Consider the following 26036-nt stretch of genomic DNA (forward strand, 5'->3'; position numbering starts at 1 on the left):
GCTACCCACAAAGGTCTGGATTTCAGGGGAGGTGTGAGGACTGGAGATGCAGATTTGAGTTACTGCGCTAGCAGGTGGTGGCCGAAGCCATGGGCTGGGCGAACTCCCTCAGAAGCAGGTGTTGGAAAAGAAAGAGCGAAGAGGAGGAGATGGCCGGCTGGTGTCCTGAAAGCACCATTTAGAGAGAGTGAGGGGAAGCAGAGAAGGAACCCTGAAGGACAGAGGTCCGGGGAGATCCAAAGAGGCCAAAGGAGAAGAAAATTTCAGAGCCGCCATTGCTGCCAGAGAGTTCAAGCTGACCCTGTCACTGAGCGGATCCTGGACTATGGCTGATGCTCAGAAAACCAAGACCGAAAGGCTACAGAAAGTTTTCTGGAACTTTCTGATTCCAGGCCATATCTTCTGCATTGACGACTAGGGGATGTTCTGGGGTGACTTTGACCTTGGAGAGAGCCAGGTCCTCCCCCGATGTACTCCCTTGTCTCCTCCCTTCCCCATCTCCTCAGAAAGATGAGGTGGGACAGTCACTCCCCAGCTTCCTGTGGGGGCCAGTCCCAGTGCTGGGGACCTCTGCCACTTTGAGGAAAATGTTCCCTTTGCCTGTCCCTCTGTCCAGGTGGGGCTCATTCTGTTCACTGGTGAGGACCGTCAAATGCACACTTCGGTCTGGAATTATGGGACTTTCCTGAAAGCAACTCTGAGAGAGGAGAATGCTTCTCTTGCTGCACTAGGTTCTAAGTTTGGGGTCCTGGGATTTAGCTGCACTTTATCTATGCATCCTGTTCCTCATTGTGGTGGTTATAAGGAAGGGACGGAGGAAGACTCCTTCCTCTCCTGCTATAAGGAAGAAGGAAGAATGGGGGATACTCTCTCCTCTCCTACCTCTCGAAAGCCTCCTTCCTTCCCCTCCCTCCCTCCCTCCCTTCCTTCTTCTTTTCCTTCCTTCCTTCCTTCCTTTCTTTTCCCTTCCTTCCTTCCTCCTCTTTCTTTCTTTCTCCCCCACCCTTTTTTCTTTTTCTGGAGTCTCAGGGAGAAAATCCAGAGCACAGGATAGAAACAACTATTCTGATGATTTCCACATCAAAAAAATCCTTTCTACAGAATCCTATTCTGCTCAGCCAGTGATCATGCAAAGCGACCCTACTCAGTGAGGCCATAGGTATGTCCACTAAGGTCAGGAGCTGGGAAGGCCGCACTGGCTTGGGCTGAGGTCTGAGGACGCGGCAGCTTCCGTGGATTGGCATCCGAGTCTGAGCTGCTATAAAATGGCCCCTTGTAATCAGTAATCGGTTGGGGTCGTCCTGGCCAGAAGGGCAGAGTAAGAAATAATAATAAGTTTCAGAAAAGAATATGCACCGAGAGGGGACAAAGTAGGCTTTGGAAACTTTGCTTGTTGGTTTAGTTTTGTGGGTCCCTCAGCCAGGATCAAGGTAGATTGCTGGCCTTGCCTAAACAACGGCATTGGTTTAGCAAAGCTTCTGATGAAGGCTCTGGAGGCAGGTATCCTAAGTTCAAATCCCTGACCTGCCACTTACAAACTGTGTGGCCTCGAACAAATCGTTTTAACTTCTCGGAGCCTCAACTGCCACTTATCTCCTAGAGACGATAATAAAACCTACCTCAAAGAACTCTCGGGTAGAGTACAAGATATAATTCAAGTAAAGTGGCCAGTGAATATGAGTGGCTTACCTCTCCCCAGTATTTGTTCTGTATAATAGAAGTCACTGAAAAGACATGGTAGTTCGGCAACTATAGAAGTAATCATCTGAAAATAATTATTTAAATGATTGAAAGCAAAACATTTTTCTGTTTCAACATGATCCCTTGGCACGGGACATTGGGAAGGCTCAAAGAATTGCAAGCTAGGGCTTGAAGTTTCTCTTGGGGCTGGAGCGCTGGCTGCATCGCAACTTTAGGGGCACCTTTGGGGACGATGCCCCCTGTGTGTAAGAGCCTAGGAGCCCTTCCCAGCCCAGCTTCCCCTCCAGCAAGATTCACAGGCTTTGGGCCAAGTAAGGTAATCTCGCTATAAAACTTCCCTCATCTGTAAAATGAACATTCAATGACTTGAGTTTTTCCATGAGCTCAGAAAAGTGATTACAGTAATACTTCATTTACTGTTTAGATGTTAAAAAAAGAAAAAAAGAAAAAAAATTCCACATCTAAGCCCTACCATTGCCCCCTCTCCAAAACCAGAAATGCAGAACCCCGTGATGAAAATACTTTCTCCCACCAGAGACTGCTGCTGGGGGTGGGCTGGGGGAGGGGTGGTTGTACCACAGGACGAGATGCAGCTGGAGGAAGGAGTAGGATCCTCCATCCTCGAGTGACCCCGGGGCCAAGCAGGCCTAGTGCTACTCACTCACTACAGGACCTTTCATTTGGGAAGGATTTTTTTTCTTTCCATGTTAGATAAACTGAAGAGAAAGGGAGGCTTTTTTGGAACAATAATTGCTAGACTTTTTCAGGCACTTTATAAAAATGACTACTTTCACATTCTGCAGTTCCTATGCAATCGCCAAAAAAACAGTTTAGTTTTTGAAAATAGCTCTGTTGAGCTTGACAACAGGCCTCAAACATCAAGATGAATTAGTAGTTCCAACAAGTTCCCCACAAAGGAAACTCAGAAAGAAATCGGTCTGGGTCTGTCGGCGGGAAGGCTGGCATTTGCAGCCTGGCCAACTGCATGTCCCCCTCTTGCCATCTTCTCCAAAGTCCCATCAGTGAAGACAGATGACACAGTCAAAATAATTTCCAGAGGGCACTTGGCCTTTCTAACCCGCCACCATGGAGTGAATTAGAGAGCTCTTAAAATTTGTTCCCTAAGACTTGCTAGGGAGAAAGAAGGGTTGGTTTTGGCATGAGACAGCCAATTTAAAAGAGTACATGAATCAAATTTTGGGGGAAAGTTCCGCTCTTTATACAACACACAGCACTTAGAACAATACTTTACATACAGCAATTATCTATCCACCTAACGAAAAATGCAAGAAACACCCTGTTTACTAAGATTAAGAGGTGACTATACTGCCATTTAGGAAATTTGAATTTGGTTTTTCAAGGATTTGCCATAATCTTGCCACTCAAAATGTGATCTGCAAAAACCCCAACCCCCACCATCCCTACCCTCATACTGAATCAGATTCTATATTTTAATAAGATCACCAGGTCATTTGTGTGCATGTCAAAGTTTGAGAAACACAGGCCTACAGGATTATGTTAAATAGCTATAGCTGAGTTTCAACTAGGATTCAATTTATGTAAGACTTTACAAGAACTGTAGCCAGTGACAAAAAAGAAATACACCTGAAAATGTGTACCAGTGAAATGACCACACCGGAAACCTCTGCTTCCCCACCCAGTCATTGGGAATTCCTTTAGTGTCCTCCGCGCACTGAGGAGAAAAAGAAAATTGTTTAGTCTGGGTCGCCTTCAATTCTTTTCCCCCTTTCAAAGCCTGCAAAGCGGGGCAGGGTGATCCTCAGGTTTGTAACAGCAAGAACTGAAACCTGCAGCTCCTGAACCTCAGAGGACTGAACAGCTGTCACAGCCCTAAAATGGAATTAAGTCGCCAGTGTTTACCTTCCTATATGACTTGCAATTTTCACAACTTCTCCAAACACTGGCTTTCTTAATCAGATGTTGCCAAATGCTACTACTTGCTGGTTAGAACCCAAATTTATTTTCCAGGGAAGCTGATTTTTTCATAGGAGAGTTCCATTGATTTGGCTCAGATAAAATATCTTAGAAGAATCTAGAGGCCCTTTGAGGTTGCTTCAATTGTCTGGCCTCAAATACTTCTGTGGAGTGATGCCCACAGTAGGCAACTTACCAGATAATTGTTGGCTTGAGAAGCAAAGCTTACCCACGCCTTTCCTCTGCTTCCCTCAAGTTTTCTTGCACGGAGGGCAAAGGCCTCTGAGGAACAGATACCACCCAGCCACAGTGCATTCCGAAATCCAATAATCCCCATGGCTCCTTTGTCTTCGGCTTCTTTATTCTCATCGATGGCACTGCCCAAGCTTGGAAAGCAGTGTGTAGCCAATTTTGTCTCTCTCCCCTCCTGGTCTGCCCACATGCCAGCCGTCACCAAGACCCTACAGGTAGTCTTTCCAAATCTCTCCTGCATGTTTCTATTCCCCCATCCAGCACTCGGTTACTCAGATCCCCTCTCAGCCCCCAGCCATTCATGTTTCCCGACACTGTCTGTCTTATCTTCCCCAAATACCACTCCTAGCAAAACACTGTTCACCTTGGACATTCCCAATGGCTTCTACTGTTTATCAAAGAAAATCCAGACTGCTCTCTCTGCCGGTTTTTTTTTTTTAAGTAAACGTCTTTTTTTTTTTTTCCTAGTTAAAAAAGGCTACACACGCACATTATACAAAGCTTGGAAAACACTGAAAAGGCTAGATAAGAGGATAAAAATTATCCATCCATAATCCCTACATCAAAAGATACCCAATGTATTGTCCTCCTTCTATTATACCTGGCCTCTAAGTCCCCTATAGAATTCCTCCTTTTCATCACTCAGCTGCCTGCCCATGTGTCCCCGTGTCAGGCCTGGCTCTGCCTTCTCCACCTTGCTGGTGCGCAGCTCACACAGCCCCGCCTCTGCCTCCCCTGTGCAGAGCACTGGGCTCCTCTTTGTCTCCACTTATATCTATAATACTCTCCCTTCAAGACCAGCTTTGCACAGAGAAGCTGTGTGTCCTCAGGCAAATTCCTTAACCATTCTGGGCTGCTGCTGGTCTCAGTTGGTCTCCCTTCCATGGCCTTCCATGAAAGGCTCTCCTTTCTGATGTCTAAGACTTCTAACCTTTAGCCCCTGGGTCTGTCATCACAGTTTGTACCTATGCTTCTTTTATAATCCTTTAATAACTCTGCACAGAACCTAGTTAACATTTAGGGATTCATTAATGGACTTGGCTTTCTGTGTTTCAAAAGGTCTGGCCTAAATCTCTTCTGGTGCAAATCGCACCTACCCTGGTGGGTTGGTCGGGACCAGAAGGAGATGAGCACTGCTTTGGGCGGCTGCTCCACCACACACTTCGGACCAGCCTGACCAGTGTGGCCCACCAGAGCAGGCAGAGGCTCTGGAGGACCTTAAAGAACATTGTTCCTGGCTTCCCTCCCCAGCTTCCCTGGCTGGGTGTTCAGAAAGAGCAGGAAAAAGCCTCTGGAGCTCAGTGCTCCCAATACCACATCCCAATCTGTCTGTCCTCCTTTGCTAGGTGAAGAGAAAGCCCCCACTCCCTCAGCTAAGGGCCTGTGCTGGTATCAGAGAAGGGCGCCTGAAGCTACCTTCTGAGCTACAGCAGCCATTATAAGAGCCATGTTAAATGTGCCTAAGAAAGTGCTCTTATGCTGACACCACCCTGCCTTACCTCAAATTGCCCTGGACGTTCGAATCCATAGTGTAGAAGGTAATTTGTGCAGGCTGGAAAGCTTGTGAGATGAGAGCTGCAGAAGTCTGTCTGCCGGTTTTAACATTTGGGATGTGTTCATTCTCCAGACCATAACCTTTTTTCCCTGGAATGAAAGGACAAAATTAACCCCCATGTGAGTATTCCATGATACTCATGTTGACTCTCCTGGACCTTCCACTCTCTTCTCCCCCTCTCCCCACCAGAAGTCAGGCTCTGGGCCTATGCAAGAGGACTAGGCCCATCCCAGAGGACAGGGCCCAAGGGCACCAGCTAACTGCAATGCCCCCTCCCCAGCATTTTCTTCCTTGATCCCATCTTTCATTCACAGAGCTCCTGATATTTTAGCTGGACATGAATGGGGTAAATGCTGTGATAAAGGGAGGTGTGGGAAGGGGCTTGGATTGCTGCTTCTCAAGACTGCAAAAGCAGGGATTAGCCTCCAAGGTCCTTCCAGACGACGCTGTGTTTGGGAAAGGCTGTGAGCTTGAAAGTGACGCAAGGAAACAGTTAAAGGAAGAAAACAGATATGTGCATGCATGTGCACATGCAGAATACTAGCCTATTGAAGAATAATCACAGCTCAGGGACTATTCTAAATACTTTCCATGCCTCAAATCATTTTATCCTTAAAATAATCCTATGGGTTGAGTATTGTTATTTTTTGTTTGTTTGTTTTACAGATGAAGAAGTCAAGGCCCTGGGAGGCGAAGGAACTTGCCAGAGTAGTGACAAAGCTAGTAAGCAGTCAATGCAGAACCTAGTTAACATTTAGGGATTCATTAATGGACTTGCGTCTGCACGGAGGCGGCCTCGCTCCCACTACCTGCCCTCCCTATGCCACTGCACTATGCCCCTCTCCAGATAGGGTAGTTGCACATTTTTTGAAAGCCTTGGAACCTTCTATCCTTTACAGAAATGTTCATGGAGCAAACCCCTGCAAGTCGCCAGCAGCCACTCTGGTGAATGAGGCAGCCCTGGTGAGGAAAGTGCTTGCAAAAGGCCACTCCCTCTGACCCCACACAGGCAGGGAATTGAGCGGCTGGACCACTATTTATTTTCACCATGAAATCAGTGTCCCTTTGAGTGGATTGGCCAGGATTATTGACTAATCCTCAACAACTTTGCTGAGGCCACTCCTGGCCTACAACAGAGAGAGCTCCATATGGATTGCATAGTGAATTCAGTGAGCCGTGCTTCATTCCCAGGCACAGGGGACCAGTTACCAGCTAAGTGCTATGGCTGCTCCTGCAGCCCTGACTTTGGCCTCCTCCGAATCATCCTATTGCAGCATCTGCGTCTGATAAAGTCTCTGGAATTTCAGTTAAATGAAAAGAAATGCCACTCAGCTGGTTATGGGCAAGAGGGGAATTGCTCTTCTGAATCCGCGTGCAGTGCCTCTCTGTCTTTTCCCAGCATCTGGGAAGGCACCTGAGGGGGTCTGCAGCACTGACACTGGGGCTCTTGGGCTCTGGGCCCTGGGACTGTGCATTCCCCAGCCGCACCCCAATTTACCATCACGTAGCCTCCAGGCTCCAGGTGCTAATTTAGGGTCTCAATTCCTGTGAGATTCATCAGCACACTGAGGCAGAAGCCAGCGAAGTCCCACCACTCTGCCTCGACTGTCCAGTCTCTTTGGCAGACTTCTGTGCTTCAGTAATGACTACTGCGTGGCTCTGGTTGGCTAGGTGAACCATTTACTTTCCTAACGTGTTTCATATTAGAGATGGACTAACATATACTAAGCGGTCACTATTTCTCTTAAAACGCCATAAATGTACAGCCACACCCTCCTTATCCACGTGGGATATGTTCCAAGACCCCCTGCGGATGCCTACAACCACAGATAGTACAGAATCTATATATACAATGTTTTTCCTATACATACATACCTACAATAAAGTTTAATTTATAAATTAGGCACAGTAAGAGATGAACAATAATTAATAAAATAAAACAATTATAACAATATACTATACTAGTTATGTGAATGCGGTCTTTCTTTCCGTCAAAATGCCTTATTGCACTGTACTCACCTTTCTCATAATGTGAGATGGTAAAACGCCTTATTAAGTTGAAAACTTGCACCTTTTCACTTCGAGGAAGCATATCCCAATTACCAACATCACATCACCACTGTCACACTTTGGGGCCATTATTAAGTTAAAGAAGGGTGACTTGAACGCAAGCACTGCGATCCTGTGACTGTCGACCTGATAACAGAGACGGCTACTAAGTGACGAACAGGCAGGAAGTACACACACCGTGGATGCTCTGGACGAAGGCGTGATGCACCTCCCAGGTGAGACGAAGCAGGATGGCGCATCTCATCACACCACTCAGAACGGCACGCAATTTAAAGCTTAAGAATTATTTATTTCTGGAATTTCTCATTTAATGTTTTCAGACCGTGGTTCACCACGGGGTATAGAAACTGAGGAAAAAGGAACTGCGAAGAAGGGGGGAACTACCGCATGTAAAATATGGAAGATAATTTTTTGGGTCCTTGGCACAACCCCACATGTGACAACACTTTGGCAAGGCACTTAAAAAAAAAAAAAACTTTTATTCCTTGCTTAATTACTGATCGAACATTAATTATCTGTGCTTGAGAATTCTTCAAACTAATGGCATGGTCATTTTACTTAACATTTAAGACAATAAAATCCCACGACAACCAAAGAATTAAAACAACGCCTGGGGTCCAATTTGCCTTCGTTAATGAGCACACTCTGAAGTCAATTCGAGTTAGTACTATTGCTCTACCTCATTTAAAGAAAACACTACTGAAAATGTATGCACAGCCAGCTTGCCCCAGAGAGTGGTTCCAGACTAATTGTACAGACACTTACTAAACTCACGCTAAATGCCTGGCAGTGGGCTGCAGGCAGTGGTTCTAGAGATGAGTCAGTCATTCTCTGGCTCTGAGACAGGCTGGTGGGGGAGCCAGGAGAATATACAATAAAAGAAGTGCCGGATACAGGGCTCTGCGAGACAGAACACCAAAGGGAAGTACCCGACCACACGGCGGGGGGCGGGGTAGCAAAGGGAGGGAGGAGCAGCGGGGGTCAGGATTCTTCCCAGAAGAGGTGATTCATCATCTGGTTGAGAGGCAAGCCAAGTCAGCAAGGTAGACTGCAACTCATCAAACAGAAACCGGAGACAGGGTTAGTACCAGGGACAGACTGCTGGTCTGGGTTTCTGGTTCTTGTTAATGCTTTATGTAGTCCAGAGATACAAAATCCTGAAAGAATTGCTCTTCTTTGCATCCATTCTTAGTGGCCAAGAACGATGCCATACTGATTATTCTATTTAAGATCATTTCTCCCCCTTTCCCCCACTGCCGCCTTCCTCTCCCAACACCTTGCATTGTGTAGAAATCTACTAAAGATCCTATGGCTTGATTTTTTCATCCTTCTCAAAAATAGACCCAAGCCTTCTATGTGGGCATTTTCCAAACTCCGATAGCAATAAGCCCCCGAGCGGGACCCTGGGCCCTGTGGACTCTATTTCATCAGCACATCAAGGCACATTGTGTTGGTGCCACAAGAACACAGTTCCGGTTCCTTTTAAACTTTCTCGTTTAAAGGAGGATAAAAGCGGTAACAAGCGTGTATTTGTGTGTGTGCATCCGTGTGATGGGCAAACAGCAGACTCATCTGCGTGCCTCAACCCAATAACTGCAAACCGTACGGAGCCTTTGAGACGGATGTGGCAGAGTGCTGCCAAGTCGGGAGGGGCACGAAGCTCAGGGCAGAGCTCAGAAAGGCTTTGCTTGGTGATTTAAGTCCAACACAATATGCAACATCAAAATTATGTTTGTTTAGATGCAAAGTTCATCCAAGACCCCATACATAAGACCTTGGTCTGTTTTTGTAGAGTATTGTGACAGTCATGGCCCTTTTTATTTTTGGCTCTTGTAATTTACACTGGGGATCCGAGGCAATTGCTCCAAACCAGTAAATTAATAAATAAATAATGCAGGGTCATGAGGCCTGTGCTTTCATGCCTCTTCTTTCTTTATAACTATTTCCAGATGTGGGAGTTGGCACGGTGTCAGCTCAGTGACAATAACTAATGAAAGTCCTTCGTCCCCAGCTAACAGCAGGCAGCTACCGGTCCCGGAAGAACAGCCTGTTTGTGTTTTGATTTCAGAGAACTCACTTGGCTGGAAGCATGGCCCTTGTTGAGTGTTTACCTGGCATAGGCCATGGAGTTGATGACAGCCAAACACAAGAACCTCAGTGCAAGGTGTCTCCTGAAAAAGACTGTGGAATCTGCACTTTCAAGAGCAGTCCCAAACGATGGAGAAAGATGAGGGCTGGATGTAGGGTCAAACATCCCATTGCTAAGGCAAAGGCGCATGTGTGGTCATTAGACCGGGACCCCGTCCTTACCATGGATGAAATGTTTCCTTTGTGGTTCCTGAGAGGGAAAGTGAGAAATGTGTTTTTCCTGACTTCAGCATACTTACAATCTGAGACGGGGTGCACAGACTTGAAGTAAGCTCAGAGGAGTGACTAAACCCAGATGACATTTGTCAAGGATGACATCCTGGAAAATATGCACATCGAAGGACTCACACAGGACAGGGGAGCCTTTTTTGAGTAGCAAAAAGAGGTGCTCTTAGAAAATGGCAGGGTCTAGCGTAGGTCAAGTGGCCAGGCTCCGTGTGCAGAGAACTTCGCTCTGGAGCTCGGACCTCTGTCGATGTACCAGTCAGGCTGTAAGTGGCCCACAGCCGGAGGCAAGGCCAGTGTGGCCCAGGCTTCTCACATTCTGCTTCAGTTCCCTTCTGACTTTTGAAAAAGTCTCCTTCTTCTGAAGATTTTTACTTGTCATCCAACCTGCTCATTACGAACACAGGGAAAATCAACTCTGAATTTTTAAATTGGGAAGCATATAAATTAGTTTGACATAAATGTGGCCTTCTGCAACAGACAGGGAAGAAGTTTGCCTGTGTGGCAGAGCCAACTTAAGAATGAATTCCACTGCTTCCTAGAACGCAAGCAGCACTTACTTGTGGATTTCCAGGAAAATCCCGCAACTGGGAATGCTCTGAAAGGTCCAAGAAAATATTTGCTTTCGTGTCTCAAAAGATATATCTGATCTCAATTGGTTTTGATTTGTCAGTGGCCAGAACTTACTTCCCTGAGTCATTTGCAGGAGTTAATTTTGCAGACTTGAACAGAGAGCCCTGAATAGTGTGAGGGAGAGAGGGAGAGCTCGTGGTTGCCCAGGGCCACTTTGGGGAAGGAGGAAAGGCTGAGTCTGTTTGCTAGTAACAGGGTCTGATCTGCCAGGGATAGAGTGAGGGTCTAAACGGACAATCCTGCTCTCTCATCTCTGCTACTGACCGTGCCCTTACCTGGTGTCGGACAGGAAAGGCAGGCCGAGACAAGCCATGTGTTTCATCCATCCCACAGGTCCACGCCCAGCCTCAGGGCCACTGAGTGCATATATCCCTTGTGGGTAAAATGCTCCAGTATAATCCTGCTTTTGGAAAAATGTATGAAAAGATATTTCAGAACATGTCTTCCTGGGATTTCCTGTCTGAGGGCCCAATAGATGGGGTTCTGTTAGCCTCTTTCCTGGCTAGACAGGTTCCATGCTCAGATCCTGGGATGTATGAGATGAGCTCTGGAGAAGTTCTAGGTGGCTTTCTTTTCTAGTAAGTTCAACACTCAACGAGGAAGTACTTATTGAGGTGTTAGATGAGGGCGTGTTGCATAGTTGAACAAATATGAGGGTAAACACAAAAGATGTAGAAGATTATTTGTTGTTTTCCAGAAGCATACCATCATCTGGGAGGACGAACAAAAGGGGAGAAATTAAGTTGAGTTGGAAACATTTGTCTCGAAGGCCAAGTTTACTAAGGTCTTTTCTGCTCTCAGGACCCAGCGAGCTCTTTCTCATCTCCAGGCCTACGAACGCACTGTCCCTGCTGGCTGGCTTCCACTTGTCTATTTAATTTGAGTTTCGACAATACTTTCTCCAAGAGGCCTTCCCTTCCTCGTTGCCCTTTCTCTGGGCTTGCGCCGGCCCCTATTTTTCTACTACTGAGGCATCTATCAGGTTGTAATTGTCTGGTGACAGCTAGACTGCAAGTCTCGTGAGGGCAGGGGAAATGCCTGTCTCATTCACTCCCCTATTCTCAGCATCCATTCACTGATTCATTAGTTTCTCGATGGAGTACATAGCGTGGGCCAGTCGGATGATCAAGAAAGAGAAAGGTCATCGTGAGGCTTTATGACGGGGGTAGGCATGCTGGAGGAGGTGCGCTGTGAGGTCTTCTTTGAGAAAGTTTGAAAAGGGAAGTCAGTAGGCCCAGAACCTAGCTGTGTCGTGCTACCACCCTCCACGCCCAGGAGATGTCTGGGCTTCCGTGGAAATAAAACCTGGGAACCATTAATAAGTGGGAAGGGTGTGTGCATTCAAGGAGCTCCTACCACAGGCCAAGACAGCTTTCCAGATGCCGACCATGTTAATAATATCTGCCATTCACCGCGAGCTGGCAGCCGGCCAGGCCACTTCTTGGGCTCTCCCACTGGATCTTTCGACAACCCTGCCGAGATGGTTGTCCCTGTTTTATACAGAGGAGGGACTGAACCTCAGAAAGGGCCGAGACCACACAGTCACCGAGCCAAATTTTAAAGTCGATATTTAAAGATCTTTATCATGTTTACATAACTGCCAAAGAAATCAGAGCACTTTGTTTTGAGTATGTTCATTATATTTTCATTAAAATAGTAAAACTGTAGATTTGGTTCATACAATTTGTAGAAAATGTCTGCTATACATCAGCTCTACTTCTTACTGGCCATGTGACCTGGGGCAAGTTACTTAATCTCCTATACGTTAATGTTCTCTATAAATGAGGAATAATAGTACCTATTATAGGTGCTGTCAGGAGGATTAGATGAGATAATTCGCATAAAGTGTTTAGAATAGGGACTAGTCCATACTGCTAAATAAATGTTTGCTATTATTAGTATTGTATAATATATACTTATAATATATAATAATAATTATTATTATTTGGTCTGATTGTGAAGCCAGTCCTCATGGCCAACATTAGCCAAAGCAAATGTACGTCAGAAAAGTGTGATTTCATTTTTTAATTCAAGTAGACACGTTACTACCTGCTCTCCTGACAACTTTCTAGTAGAGACAGATAAGGGTCTGTGCCTTATGAAACCAAGTGCAATTCCACCGTGACTTCTTGCTTTGATCTTGGGAGCCTGCATTTTCTCATTGTTCTCAGTTAGGTATCCCGGGACCTTCTGTGTTCTGGCACAGTGCCCTATGATAAGCCAGATGAGAGGGAAATCTTGCTTTTGTCAAGCGTGAGAGAGGAGACTGGGAAAGGGGAGGTGGGAATGGAGAGTCGGCATTGAGGAGGAGTGCTCTCGGGCAGGTCCACTGTAGCAGAGCATACATGTGGAAGCTGAGAACGTGGACAGTGGTAAAAATTACATGTGGCTACAGCCCCGGATGGTCTTCCTGTAGCCCTAGTGGTATGTGTGCCTCAGTTTAAAGTCCCCTTTTGTCCTTGTTACTCAAAGAATGGACCATGGACCAGAACCACTGGCATCGCCTCAAGAATAAGCCCCACCCCACTGAATCAGAATCTACTACAAACCAGTGATTCTGTACCTTGCAGCATCTTACAATCACTGATCACAGGGAGCTTTTCACAAATCCTAATGCCTGGGGCCACACCTCAGACCAAGAAACCAGAGCCCTGGTCCTGTGGTCCAAGTAGGAGTTTTTAAGTTCTCAGTGATTTCCCTATGTGGGCAATGCTGAGGCCCAGGGATGCAGACTCATCTGCAGTAGCAGGCCAGCCCCGACCCCACCCCAGTTCATAGCAGCATGCTCATCTCCTCTCATCAGGGCTACTGGGGAGCCCCGGCCCTGTGTCACCCTAGGCCAGACCCTCCACAACCTGACCCGACTAATCTTCCCAGCCTTTTCTCCAAATGCTCCCGTAACCAAACTGGAGGACTTGCTCCTCTCCAAATATGTCTCAAAGCTTCCCACATGTTCACCTTCGATCTGTCTTCTGCTCCGTTTCTGGCCTAAATCCTGCCCATCTTTTGAGGCACATCTTAAATACACTTCCTTCATCTGATCTTCTCTGCGTGGTGGTTTTATATGACCTTTTCACGGCCCACCGCAGTTTCTACTTTGGATTCATATCGGGGGTCTTCTTTCCCCATTCCACTGTGAGGGCAGACTGGGGTCCCAGTTACCCTTGTTCACCCTGGCCGTTGGCTTGGCACACAAGAGCTATTCACAAACAACTGCACGCCCCACCTCGCTCCTTCCCCAGGGACAGGATAGGCCCAGGACAAGAGCCTGGAAAATTCCGCCAAAGCCTGAGAGCTCTTGCTATGCTGCAAACCATCTCCGCCACTGCTGGGGGTCACTTGGCACACCAATCTGGTCCATTAAATTAAAGCTATTTAAAATTACTACCCTAAGGGGAGTGGGCAAAACCCACATTAGGCAATTAGCTTTGGTTTCTGCAACATAAAATTTGCCTGGAAATAAAACGTTTTCTATCATGTGTAGCAGTGTTAATACAGAACTTCAAATGTGGGTTCCCTCCCTTCTAAATAATAGCCTTACTCTTTGGTGGCACAAGATAGGTTGATTACCACAACCAGCAGAACCCTGACCACTTCAAAGGGAACATTCTCCAAACTCTCCTCTCCAGCTCACTTTGGCAGCCTGAACCTGACCTCAGTTCAAACCCATGATAAAGGTTCTTTTAATGCAGAGACTTGCATAAGCATTTGAGCTTGGACTCCTCTGTTTCCCCTTCATGCTATGAAAATCATTTACTAATTTGCTTTTATAAAACTCAGACATATTTACAACTAGAAACAGGACATAGGAAGGAGGGGTTCACCCCACCATCCATCACTGCCACCCATATGCCTTCCTCCCCAGGGATCTGAACTCCCAGCTGCTGCTCCTTTATTGCTGGTGGTCTTCTTCATTTTCGCTTTGTGCCCCTGCCAGGCACCCACTTTCATTTTAATTGGGCTCTAACTGATACATAACATTGTATTAGTCTTAGGCGTACAACATAATGATTTGCTATAGAGAGCAAAATGATTACCATAATAAATTTGGTAAACATCCTTCACCATATAGTTACGAATCTTTCTTTTTTGTGATGAGAACTTTTAAGATCTACTATGGTAGCAACTTTCAAATATTCAACACAGCATCATCAACTATAGTCATCATGCTGTACATTACATCCCCAGGACTTACTTCTTTTATAACTGAGCACCTGTATCTTTTGACTCTTTTCAACCATTTCGGCTTTCATCTTCTACTCTCACGGCAACCACCAATCTGTTCTGTGTCAACAACCTCGGTTTTTGTTTTTTCGGATTCCACATACAAGTAAGATCATACAGTATCCTTCTCTAACTTATTTTACTTAACATGATGCCCTCAAGGACCATTTATGTTGTTGGAAACGACAGAATCCCCTTTTTTTCTGAATAATATTTCCTTGCGTGTATGTATATATATTTTTTCTTTATTCATCCACTGATGGACGCTTAGGTTGTTTTCGTGTCTTGGCTATGGTAAATAATGCTGCAGTGAACATGGGGGTGCAGATACCTTTTTGAGTTAGTGATCTGGTACCCATTCTTCCTAAGTCTCTGCCAGCCCACATTTTAGACAGGGTTCTGATAAGTATTAGTGTGGGTCACATTCAAAGTTCATTTTTTTCCTCTCTGAGATAGAATTTGTACTGACAAGGAGGTTACAGGTATACGGCAAGATTTATGAAAGAGTGAGCAATTTTGTGCATTATCATCTTAGTACCAAACCATAGCTCTCAAGTGAAATTTCAGAAAGTGTTGCTTCCTTCTTATGTACACTTAAGAGGAGGGGTATTTCACGGAGATAGAAACAAGTCAGTCTTTCTGTGTGTCACCTAGACTAGTGATATTAAGGCGGTACCCCCTCAGGAACCCTGGTTAGAGCAGGGCAAATTTATGGTACACCTTTAACAGAATGGGAATGGGTTGCAAAAGCTGGTGTCTGAGGAGATCTTTAGGACCATACAACCACCCAGTACACTTGGCTGAAGATGAGCGCTGCGGAGACGGCTGGGGAAAGGGACCTTTGAAGGCTGTTCCTACCCTGGGATTTTGCCATGTGTACAGTCCGCCTCTGGCCAGAGCCAGACGAACCTGCTGTCCTCCAACTTTCACTGACGTGCCTGCATCTCAACAAATGTTTCTAGCTGAACAACTTCCACTGTACTGTGAGGCTTCCCTCTCACATAGAAACTTCACCTCAGCGGAAGAAAAAAATGAGCTTTCTGGGCCAGACAACAAGAAACTTTTGTTTGCACAGGTCTGTACATTCATCTCTCCATAGATAACGCAACTGTCGAAGATCAAAATTCTGAACTGCTGCTTGTTTCCAAAAATTCTTGAAGAAAAATGCCACCTCAAAGCCACTCAGAGATTTATACTTTGAGTTCAAAATTTCTGATGAGAACTGCAATTTTGCCATTTTTCAAGAAAAGCATGAATTAGACACTTATAGTAAGAAGAGGAAATGGCTTACTAACTATCAGCGTTAATTCTCGAGATTCCGTTTAATTACATAATACTCTACTTCCTCTTCCTCAATTAACATGAACAAGCAATTGTCTGAAATATTAAATATACAAAACCACAGCAAATACTAGCAAATCCTAAAATTGTGTATGTGTGCTCTTTATGTACAAAGAAAAGCTGACGGCATTATAGAAAGAAAAGACTAAATAAAGGAAAGAGTCTTCTCCCTTGCCAAGTTCCTTGGGGATTCTAGGAAACCATTTTTCAAGTTTATTTCTGATTTTCGAAAGCATAGACCGATAACAATAAATAGCTTTTAAATCTTTGGCCACAACCACCCAGAGTAAATTGCTCCCTTATTTACCTAGAGAGAATAATTATCAAGTGAAAGATCCTCTCTTGCTCCTCAGCCATGATTTGCTGTGAATGCATCTATTCAGGTCACATTCAATTTTTTCACATATGCAAACACTTAGACATTGGAATAAGTTTCCTGTTAGCTGTCACTGTGTATTGCTTTTCGAATTTAAAAAAAAAAAAAGATTTAAAAGATTATCAAATAAAAAATATTCAAAGCTTAGAACAAATCCTCTTATTGTCTTCTCAACTACTTTATATCTCTTATCACAAGGTTAGATTAAGCAATACTTTTGGCTGTTTTCCCAAACACCCAGACATATTTTATACGAAGTGTGAGTCATGTCGGCATTGCTTTCAGGGTTTGGGACAGTCTCGTTGGAGTAAAGAATAAATGGCAGTCTTAAATTATTGGTGATGATGGATTGGGAACTAGACATTTATCCAAGTGAAGAAAAATAAAATAGGAAAATGTTGCCTGCCAACTTTAAATAAAAAGAGCTGATTGTCTTATATGAGTTGTGTCAACTAAGAAGTATGGGATCGTGGCGGAGCCTGAAAAGAACGAATGTTAGAGGCAAGCTCCCTCATGAATGAAATAATTTAAACTCTCGAAAAAATGTGGACTTCTAAGAGTTTTGTGGGAAAAAAATTACTATTTTCCTCCATCCAATGTTATTTTCTGTGTGCTAAAGTTTCATAACGGCAATTTCAATAGACAGTGAAGTCAGTTATTTCCTGAAATGTTGATTTTCATCCAAATGCTATTTAACATACATGTGATAAAACAAAAATGATTAATGTATTTGTACCTAGATCCTTCGCCCTCTTGACATCCTCATCTGAGGAGAGTTTCATTTCTGCCAGACCAATTTTTGTGGTTTTGAATCAAGATAATCAGACTGAGGAAAAAAGAACCAGAGAAACAGGAGGAAAGGAGACAGCTGGGAAGTCTTCGCCGATGTGACTCAGTGCTGTCCAACGCAAACATACCATGAGCTACATATGTCGTTTAAAATTTTCTAGTAGCCATATTAAAAAGGTAAAAAGAAATAGGTTAACTTAATCCTAAACATATATTTTAATGAACCCAATATATTTCAAACATTATCATTTCACAGTGTAATCCATATAAAAATTAGTAGCCAGATAGTTTACATTTCTTTTTTTTTTAATATCAAGTCTTTACAATCCAGTTTATTTTACACTTAAAGCACATCTTAATTCACTAGCCACATTTCAAGTGCTTAATAGTCACATGTGGCTAGCGGCTATGGAACGGGCAGCACAAATCTGGATAATAAATTACCGAGATAGGGGAGTAGAAATGAAAAAGAAAAACCATGTGGGCTGTGGGTTTGGGAGTTATGAAGAGATTTTGTAGAGAGACGTGCTGGAACAGCTGTGAGCTGTCGGGTAAATATATAGAATTGCTGTGCAGCAGGTACTTAGATCCCTTTCAGAATTTTCAAAGAGTAAAAATAAAATATTTGAGTTATTTTGAAATTATATTAGTAAGTTAATATAAGGGTTATACATGCAACATGGATGGAGAAGAAGTAGGCAAAAATGTAAAGAATAAAGACACTGGTGGTTGTGGGCAGAGGCCAGAGCTTTATTCCTATTTATATCTGCACAAGGAATGCCTGACACTTGTCTGGCATGGGTCACAACCAATCCAAGAGGGCACAAAGTCAGTACATTAATCAGATACAAGAGAGGATATCAACTGGAATGGCTCATTTGTGTTTGTGGCAGTGACCACTTGACACAGATCCTGACATGCAGTGTAGTGGGGGGTGGTTCCCCTGGGTACAACATTGCAGAACAGGATAAAGGATGCCTGCCACCATCCTGTAGCCTACAGGTGCTGTGGACTAAAGGTGCACCACAATCAGAACACAAACAGGAGAGACTGACACTCAGGACTTCATATGCAGCTTGTGCCCAAGAATCAAGGTAGCCCAGAGCTGTGAACACATCCTACGTCAGATGGGAGTAAACGTCATCTCAAATCAGCCTGCCAGCACTATTCTGGTGCCCAATCTTATGAGATCTTGTGAAAGAAATACCATGGTGCCCTGCAAGAGTGATCTACTCACCAGACCATCTTCATGGAAATGGGTTCTGTCCATCCATCTCATGAATATGGGTCTTGAAGTTCCTTAGAGCATCTGGTCCACCCCAAAGAAGGGAAAGAGCATCGGAGCATGCCCTAAATGGAAGAAATAGTAATCGGAGTTCACACAAATGGAACCGATGGCTCCAGGGGTCCCAGGCATCAAAAGGGAAAATTTCAAAGAAGTTACTCTAAAGCGTGTGATCCTATTTTGCAGATCTAAGGGAATTTGGGAGGAAGCTCTGCTAGAGTGACAATAGAGTCGATAGGAAGAGAGAAATAGTAAGGGAAACCAAGTAACAGAGACAGTCCTGCTGACACAGTCCTTGAGGACTGTGCAACCCATGCAATTATCAGTTTTGGCAGCTAAGAAATTGTTTTTGTGACATCAGTTAGTTTGATGGTGTCTCTGCTACTTGCACCTAAAAGAGCCCTGGACAATTCCAAATAACTCAGTGCTTTCAAGACCAACATCATGGTTTCCATCCTCACAGGAGCCATTTCCTCCCTCCCCGTCCTAAGGCCAAGGACATTCTCCTCCTCTACAGGTCTGAACATGCACCAGAGGTGCTGAGCAAGCAAGGCTGTAGCAACAATACAACAAAAGTCATACCCCTCTTGGGGGGGAAAAAAAAAAACAACCATAAGCTTGTGAAGGGTCATCCCATAGAAGGATGAGATCCTGGCTTTAGCATGAGTTTGTCTCAGAATGCCTCCATGAAGAAATCTGCCCCACCGTCTTTCACCCAGCTAAAAGCACCTGAGTGGCTTTGCAATGCATCTAGAATACTGCGCGATCTGACCCCAGGGTACCTGCTTCTTCAATCTCATGCCATCTAGTCCCCACTCCCACTCTGTGCTTTTCAGCCATTCTGGATTTCTTGTTTCTTTACAAGTTTAATTCTGCCTCAGGGCCTTTGCACTAGCTGTCTCTGCCGTCTGGCATGCTCTTTGCTCTGTCTCACTTCTTTCTGCTCAGATCTCACCTTAAAGGAGACAGGTCTTCCCTGACCCCAATCACTCTCTATCATCCTGTTTTCCATTCCTTTAACAACAAGTGCTGCTATTTGATTTCTTTTGTTGGTTGTATATTATCTGTCTCCCATTATATTTAAATTCCTTGTGAGTAGGAAGTTGTCTTGTTCATAACCATATTCTCAGTATTTAAAAGAATATCTGGCATATAGTAGGTGTCCAATTAATATGTATCAATTATATAAACTGGATGCACACGGGCTCTTTTGATTGACAGATACAGCTTGTCTTCTGGGGAATGTCATCCTCTCGGCTCTTTAGCTAAGGCTAGAGTGAGTTATTTGGCTTAACGAATCACTGGGGGGCATGTGCTCTGCATAGGCTCTGTCTGAGGTGATAACTGGACATGGTTCTTAACCTCCAGGAGTGCAGACTGATGGGAGAGACAGACACAACAAATCAAGACAATGTGGAAAGTGCTGTGATCCAGCTGGGGAAACAAATAGGAGAGCACGATCCTTCTGTTACACACAGACATTGAGGCAGTGAAATCAGTGGGAGGCCACAGAGAAAGAGCCTTTGGAATATGTAGTTTCCCTCTTACAAGGCCTCAAACAGATGAATTATAAAAGCAGGTCTCCCCACTCTTCTCTCTCCAGAAAGCATGGGTGTATGTAGGAGGCACAACTATGAGCAGTCTATCCTGAAAAAAGGGAAAACTAAACACCAGTTACTTGGGACACTCTGTGATTATATATTCTGTGTGCATGTCAACAGCCAATTAAATTATTTATTTCCCTCAAGTGGGTTTTGTATTAACCTGAATATCTGGTTTTGCCAGTGTTTTATAATCTGCTAAATTAGCTAACAGCCCCTCCTATCCTGGCTTGGGATAAAGAGATGTCAAATGAGACCAAGTAACAGGTAGCAGGGCCTCCTGCCCACTTAGTGCTTGGGAGGACGGCCAGCCATCAGCGTCCCCACAGGGCTCCCAGAGTTCCAGGCTTCCATCCCACCGCCCCAAGGAGGTTCACACCTAAGACCAGCTTCATTAGACAGCAGTATGCCGCCCTGCCCTTCAGCACAGGTGCTGACTTACCTCCACCTGTCACACACAGACTGTGGAATTCAGAATACAAGAAAGCCCAGCTGCAGCGCAGGAGGCTCCAGGCCAGGTCATGAGGTCTTTGCATACCCTATGTATCAGAAGTTACTCACTGTGCTTTAGACCCATTACATAAACTTGGCCACACAAAAGGATCATGGCTCACTGTCAGAATGAAGCAATATATATTATAACTCCTTATGGTTAAACTATGAGTCAGTCATAACACAGAGAATGGATTTCTCACTTTTAAAGGGAAGTCTAAAATTCATTTTCTGCTACATTAAACACACACATGCACATAGGCGGGATGATTCAAGATGGGACCTTTGTAAACTACAAACTCATACAATTTATAGGCTACCTTGTCTAAGGAAATCTAGCAGACAAAGAGATGAACTGGAGAGGTTGGAGTTAGGCACCCCTAGTGGGACACAGGGCACCCCCTGGCACCGAGGCTGAATACTGGGAGGTTAGGATACTGGGAGGTTAAGGCTCTATTTCTTTGACCCCCTAGAAGTGATCGATCAGCCCAAGGTCAGCCTATCTCTTCTTTCTATGGTATTCCCACTGAATCACAGCTGCCCCAAAAGATGATGAATGTTGGAGCTCGAGGCATATTGGAAACTCTCTAGACCAATCTCTTCATTTGTAAACAAGGCGAGAGAGTCCCAGAAGGAAGCCCTGCCTTGTCTGAGGTCACACAGCAAGTCCATGCTGGAGTCAGGAATGAAAAGCCAGAGTTCCTGGGCGCCAGCCCATTGCACTCCAGGGGCACCCGTGATAGCATACTGCCTGCAGTTGTGAGGTACTTTCCACGTGTGCCTGTCCCAGAGCTCTAACGAGATTCTGATCTCTGCTCGTTACTTACGGTGCTTTATTCTTTGTGATCCTTGGTAATCCCTTAATTAGAAGGTTTCTTGACTTTAGTTTTAACATGGTACTTGGTTAATAGCTGCCAGTGGAGTTGCTCCCAATTTCTCCTGAAAATACCTAAGACAACACAGACAAAAGTGAAAACCTCATCCTGTGAAGTAGGATCAATATTCAACCAAACGTCAGGCAAGAAACTGGGTTAAAAAATGCCATTTCAGGACCACTCGCTCTGTGTGCCAGAGAGCCAGCCCCTAAAACCAGACACAGGAAGGGCTGAGCTGTCCAGAGTGCTCTCTGCCTGCACAGGCACCTCTCCCCTTAAGTCCAAGGAAGTGTGGGTGTAGGGGCACAGGGCTCCATAGGAGCCTGGGAGGGAAGTCTTCACAGACATGGCACTACGGCCACGTCCGTGGACAGCAGAGCCTGGAGGCAGGCATGCCGGGCACTGTTCTTTCCCTGCACTCCATTTCTTTAATGCACCAGAGAGCTCTACAGCGGTGTAGAAGGATTTCTATTAACAGATGTTAAGTAAATAAAAACCCGCTGTTCACTAGGAACAAGGCCAGAAAATTGCACCACAATCTATGACTCAACTATCGAACACGGCTTTTGACAGTTACCCCTGATGAGAGAGGCAGCAATGAGCATAAGCCATCACCTCTCTACTGAAGATTAATGTCTCTAGATAGATTTTCCTCCATCTGAGGATGAGTAGAGAGGCAGAATACAACAGGAAAACAATCATGGAACATCTGGAGAAAAAGCACTCAGGTTTGCGATTTAAAAGTTTTTAATGCAATACCAGAAAAAAAAATTGGCATTAGGTCCAGAAGGAGCAGAGCCTACACCATAGAACAGTGACTTAGAAAAAATGCAGAGGACAAGCCTGAGACTCAAAGAGAATGCAGAAGAGAAGGACAAAGTGATGAAAATGACGAGGAAGAAAAGGGCGGGTTGCACCCTCATTCTGTCTTCTACCAAATCCAAGAGCTGCACTTATACGTTTGGAACAAAAACAATAATTAAAGATATAATTAGTCTACGGCCATGCTACCCTGAACAAGCCCGATCCCAAATGATCTTGGAAGCTAAGCAGGGTCGGGTCTGGTTAGTACTTGGATGGGAGACCACCTAGGAAGACCAGGTGCTGTAAGTGTAAAAAAAGATAAGTAAATAAGTAAGGGCTTGTAAACTGACAAGGTCCTTGCAATCTGTGAGGTCAAACAAGGGTTACCTCACCTAAAAAATAAAAAATTAAATAAAAATAAAAGATATAATTGAAGAAAACTTTATTTAGTATGCAGAATGAAAGGGCTCATAGTATTATTCTAAGTAAAAACGAATTTAAAGGGGGCTGCACAGAAGAGAGTTAACAAAGAAGGCCTGAAATTACTATTCTTAGAAAAGTTTGCTTGCTGGTGTCTGGGAACTTGGCTGGTAAATAGTTCCCTATACTGTTATAAAACTTTGCCTCAATGGTAAGAGTGGCTCACTGTGCCTAAACTTCTTTTATTAACACTGTGGTTTATGCCGAACACCTGCTTTCCTGCTGGGAATCTGAAATTTTGGTACACGTTACGCAGAAATGCTTCTAAGATCAGACCCTAGTAAAAAACTTGAGTTCTGAGTTTTTAATGGGCTTCCCTGGGCAGACACATTGCACATGCCATCCCATTTTCCTTGTTTCTTTCTTTCTTTTTTTTTTTAGGTAACAATCCTACACAATGCATTTTCCTAGCTCTGTCTACATAAAAGCTCTAAAAGCCATGATAACCCAGTAATAATGAGTTATCATTTCCCGCTAAAGGAAGCAGAGGTTTTTAGAAAAATGACTAATTCCATGTTTGGAGTATCATTTCCTGCTAAAAGAAGCTGGGGTTTTTAGAGAAATGACTATTTCCATGTCTAGAGTAAGAAATTTACAAAATTTGCCAAAGAATCCTCTGGCTAAAGGTAACACAATTTGAGCATTAAAAAAATCTATATATTAACAAAGTATATTTATTCATATATATTTCACATATATTATTTACATGCACTAAATAATATTTATTTTGATGGCCAAATGATATAAATTTATAATGGCTTCATTTGCAAAATGGAGATTGACAGGGCACCAATCACTATTCTAAACTTCTAAAGGGAAGGAATCAAGTACTTTTCTTTTCTGGCCTATAAAAACTGTATTTCAGGGCAATCAAATAGTTGAAGAAATAGTTTTTTATGGAAGAATTTCAGCTAACAAATGCAGAAAGAATGTCTAATAAAATAACAGATGACCCAACGCAAGGGTCATCATGGCTGCTGAAACGCTTATGTAAAAAGGTTGATAAAGATCTTTAAAATAGATGGATTCTGATTCAAAACACATTACCCTACTGAGCTGTCCCATTTTCCTTGCTGGGCAAAGAGTGAGCTGTGTGGCCCCTAAGGAGGAAGAGGGCATAGAGAAGCTGCGCTCATATTCCTCTAGACCCTGCCTGTGACTTTTTCCCTTCTAAGGCAGTTGTATGTCCACACTACATTGCTGTAATAAATCTTAAGCATGAGTACACTTAATGCGGAGTTTTGTGAGTCATTTTGGTGAATTTCCAAAAATAGCAATGGCCTTGAGGACCCTTGATACAAAGGCTTCACTTAAAGCACATTCTAGCAAAATACTTGAACTACAAGAATAATTTACTTTTATAAGAATGAGGGAAGAAAAAACAACTACTTACTAAGAATATAAAAATTGATTGGTTTCGGACTTTTCCTTTGTTACTCTAAATGGAGTAGCCTTTAGAGGGTTTTGAAAGGAGAAAGTTGGGACCCACTAATTTTGTAGCCTTCAGAGTAAAGGCAGCAGACAGACATTCTTAGATATGCAAGGACTCAAAAAAATAATAATAATCATACACTAATGACTTTAAAAATGTGAGAATAGGGACTTCTGGATATCCAGTTCTTTTATAGAGATCCCAAACTCAAAATCCAGATGGATTGCTTTATTGGAGAATCCTGTGACTTTAGGCTTAATCCTTCACTATTTCATTCAGCTGTTTTTTCTGCTTTTACAGTTTTCCTGAGAACAAGAAATGAATTTCTTGTGCCATATCTTTGACCCCACGATTTAGGAAGAATCTTTTGCCACAGCTGATGGCCACTTAAACTATTAGGCAGTGTAGTTCTATTGTTAATGATTGCTAAACATAAAGGATAGCAATAAATTTCAATTTGTAAGTCATTGTATTGACGTGTTGAGTAGGATTCTGAGCCACTTCAGAGCTCCATGGGAAGGAATGAGTGGGTCAATGAGTGATGCCTGGCCTGAGGAAAAAAATGAACATAGCAGTACATATGTCGCTTATTTTCTACAAAACAATAGCTGCATAGTGTAAGAGAAAAGGTCACTTACAGTTCAAGAAGCCTGAGTAATAATTTTCTGCATTTAAAAAATTCACACTGGGAAAAAAAAAATTACTCCCATTGCATGACTTAGGCAGTGTGCGTGCGTGTGTGTGTGTGTGTGTGTGTGTGTGTGTGTGTGTGTGTGAGAGAGAGAGAGAGAGAGAGAGACTGTAATGGGAAAATCAATAAACCACTCAAATGCAATTTCTAGTTATCAATAGTACCAAAATAGTTTTTGATTTAGCCCCTTGGTTAACTATACTTTAAAAAGCAATTATGTAGTATTATCTCAACTGTACAAAAGTAACGCATATTAAGACAACAGAACGGTGGTTTACCAGAAGGGAAAGGGGGGTGTGAGGACGAAGAGGGTAAAGGGGGTCGAGTATAAGGTGACAGAAGGAGACTAGGCTTCAGGTGGTGAGCACACAACAGAGTATACAGATGTTGTATTATAAAGTTGTACACCTGAAATTTATGTTATTAGCCAATGTAAACCCAATAAATTTAATTAAAAAATAATAAAAGTAATGTATATTAAAAAGTCATCAAGAGACTCTACTAAAAGTGTTAATCAAGGTTACCTCTGGATGATGGAGTTTTGAGTGATATTTAACTTCTTTCTGTTCTTTATCCTGGCCATTCTTGGTTTGCATGGCTGTCAGATTCATTTTCCAGTTTTCTCTACCTTGCTCTATGACCCAGGATCTGTAACTCCTATAGGCCACATTGCCCAGCTCTCTTGCCCTCCGGCTTCTGGTTGAGTTTGGCCGATGGGGGTATCTGGAAGAGATCAGAAGAAAGAAGGAAAGGCCAGAGAAACAGAACGTGAATAACACTGGCAGTATCTTATACTGCTATTTCTCATGTACGCATGTTGCTCCTCTCCTTCCTGCTTTTAGATATTCTTCCTCATGTATGTAAGTTACATCATCTCTAAAGGTTACACAAATCATATGCTACCCAAAACTTGTTCACCTATAGGATTTCTATTCCTTTCCCTGAGGAAGAAATTGAGAAGGCAGAGAGGGGTCTGGACTGAGGCTTGGAGGCTGAGATCAGGATGGTACCCTGGAATTGGAATTCTGTGGCAGAATATAGATTATATCTTAACTTTGGAAATGTGGAGAATGGATACAGTTCTATGCTAAACATGTTTAAAGTGATAAAATGTTAGCTTTGTAATA

At 43.8% G+C, this 26036-nt stretch overlaps 1 long non-coding RNA gene and 1 pseudogene across 1 annotated transcript; one reads left to right on the plus strand and one right to left on the minus strand.

The window, feature by feature from the left end:
• Positions 1 to 4957: 4957 nt before the first annotated feature.
• On the minus strand, positions 4958 to 25686 carry LOC107506825. The gene is made up of 4 exons (XR_001596019.2): positions 25434 to 25686; positions 21455 to 21576; positions 18487 to 18599; positions 4958 to 5532 (listed from the first exon to the last, which is right to left on the minus strand). It is a non-coding gene; the product is annotated as an uncharacterized LOC107506825 (long non-coding RNA).
• LOC118605991 lies at positions 22497 to 22615 on the plus strand (annotated as a pseudogene).
• Positions 25687 to 26036: the final 350 nt, after the last annotated feature.

This window comes from Rousettus aegyptiacus, unplaced genomic scaffold (genome assembly GCF_014176215.1).
Source record: "Rousettus aegyptiacus isolate mRouAeg1 unplaced genomic scaffold, mRouAeg1.p scaffold_m13_p_7, whole genome shotgun sequence".
Lineage (NCBI taxonomy): Eukaryota > Metazoa > Chordata > Mammalia > Chiroptera > Pteropodidae > Rousettus > Rousettus aegyptiacus.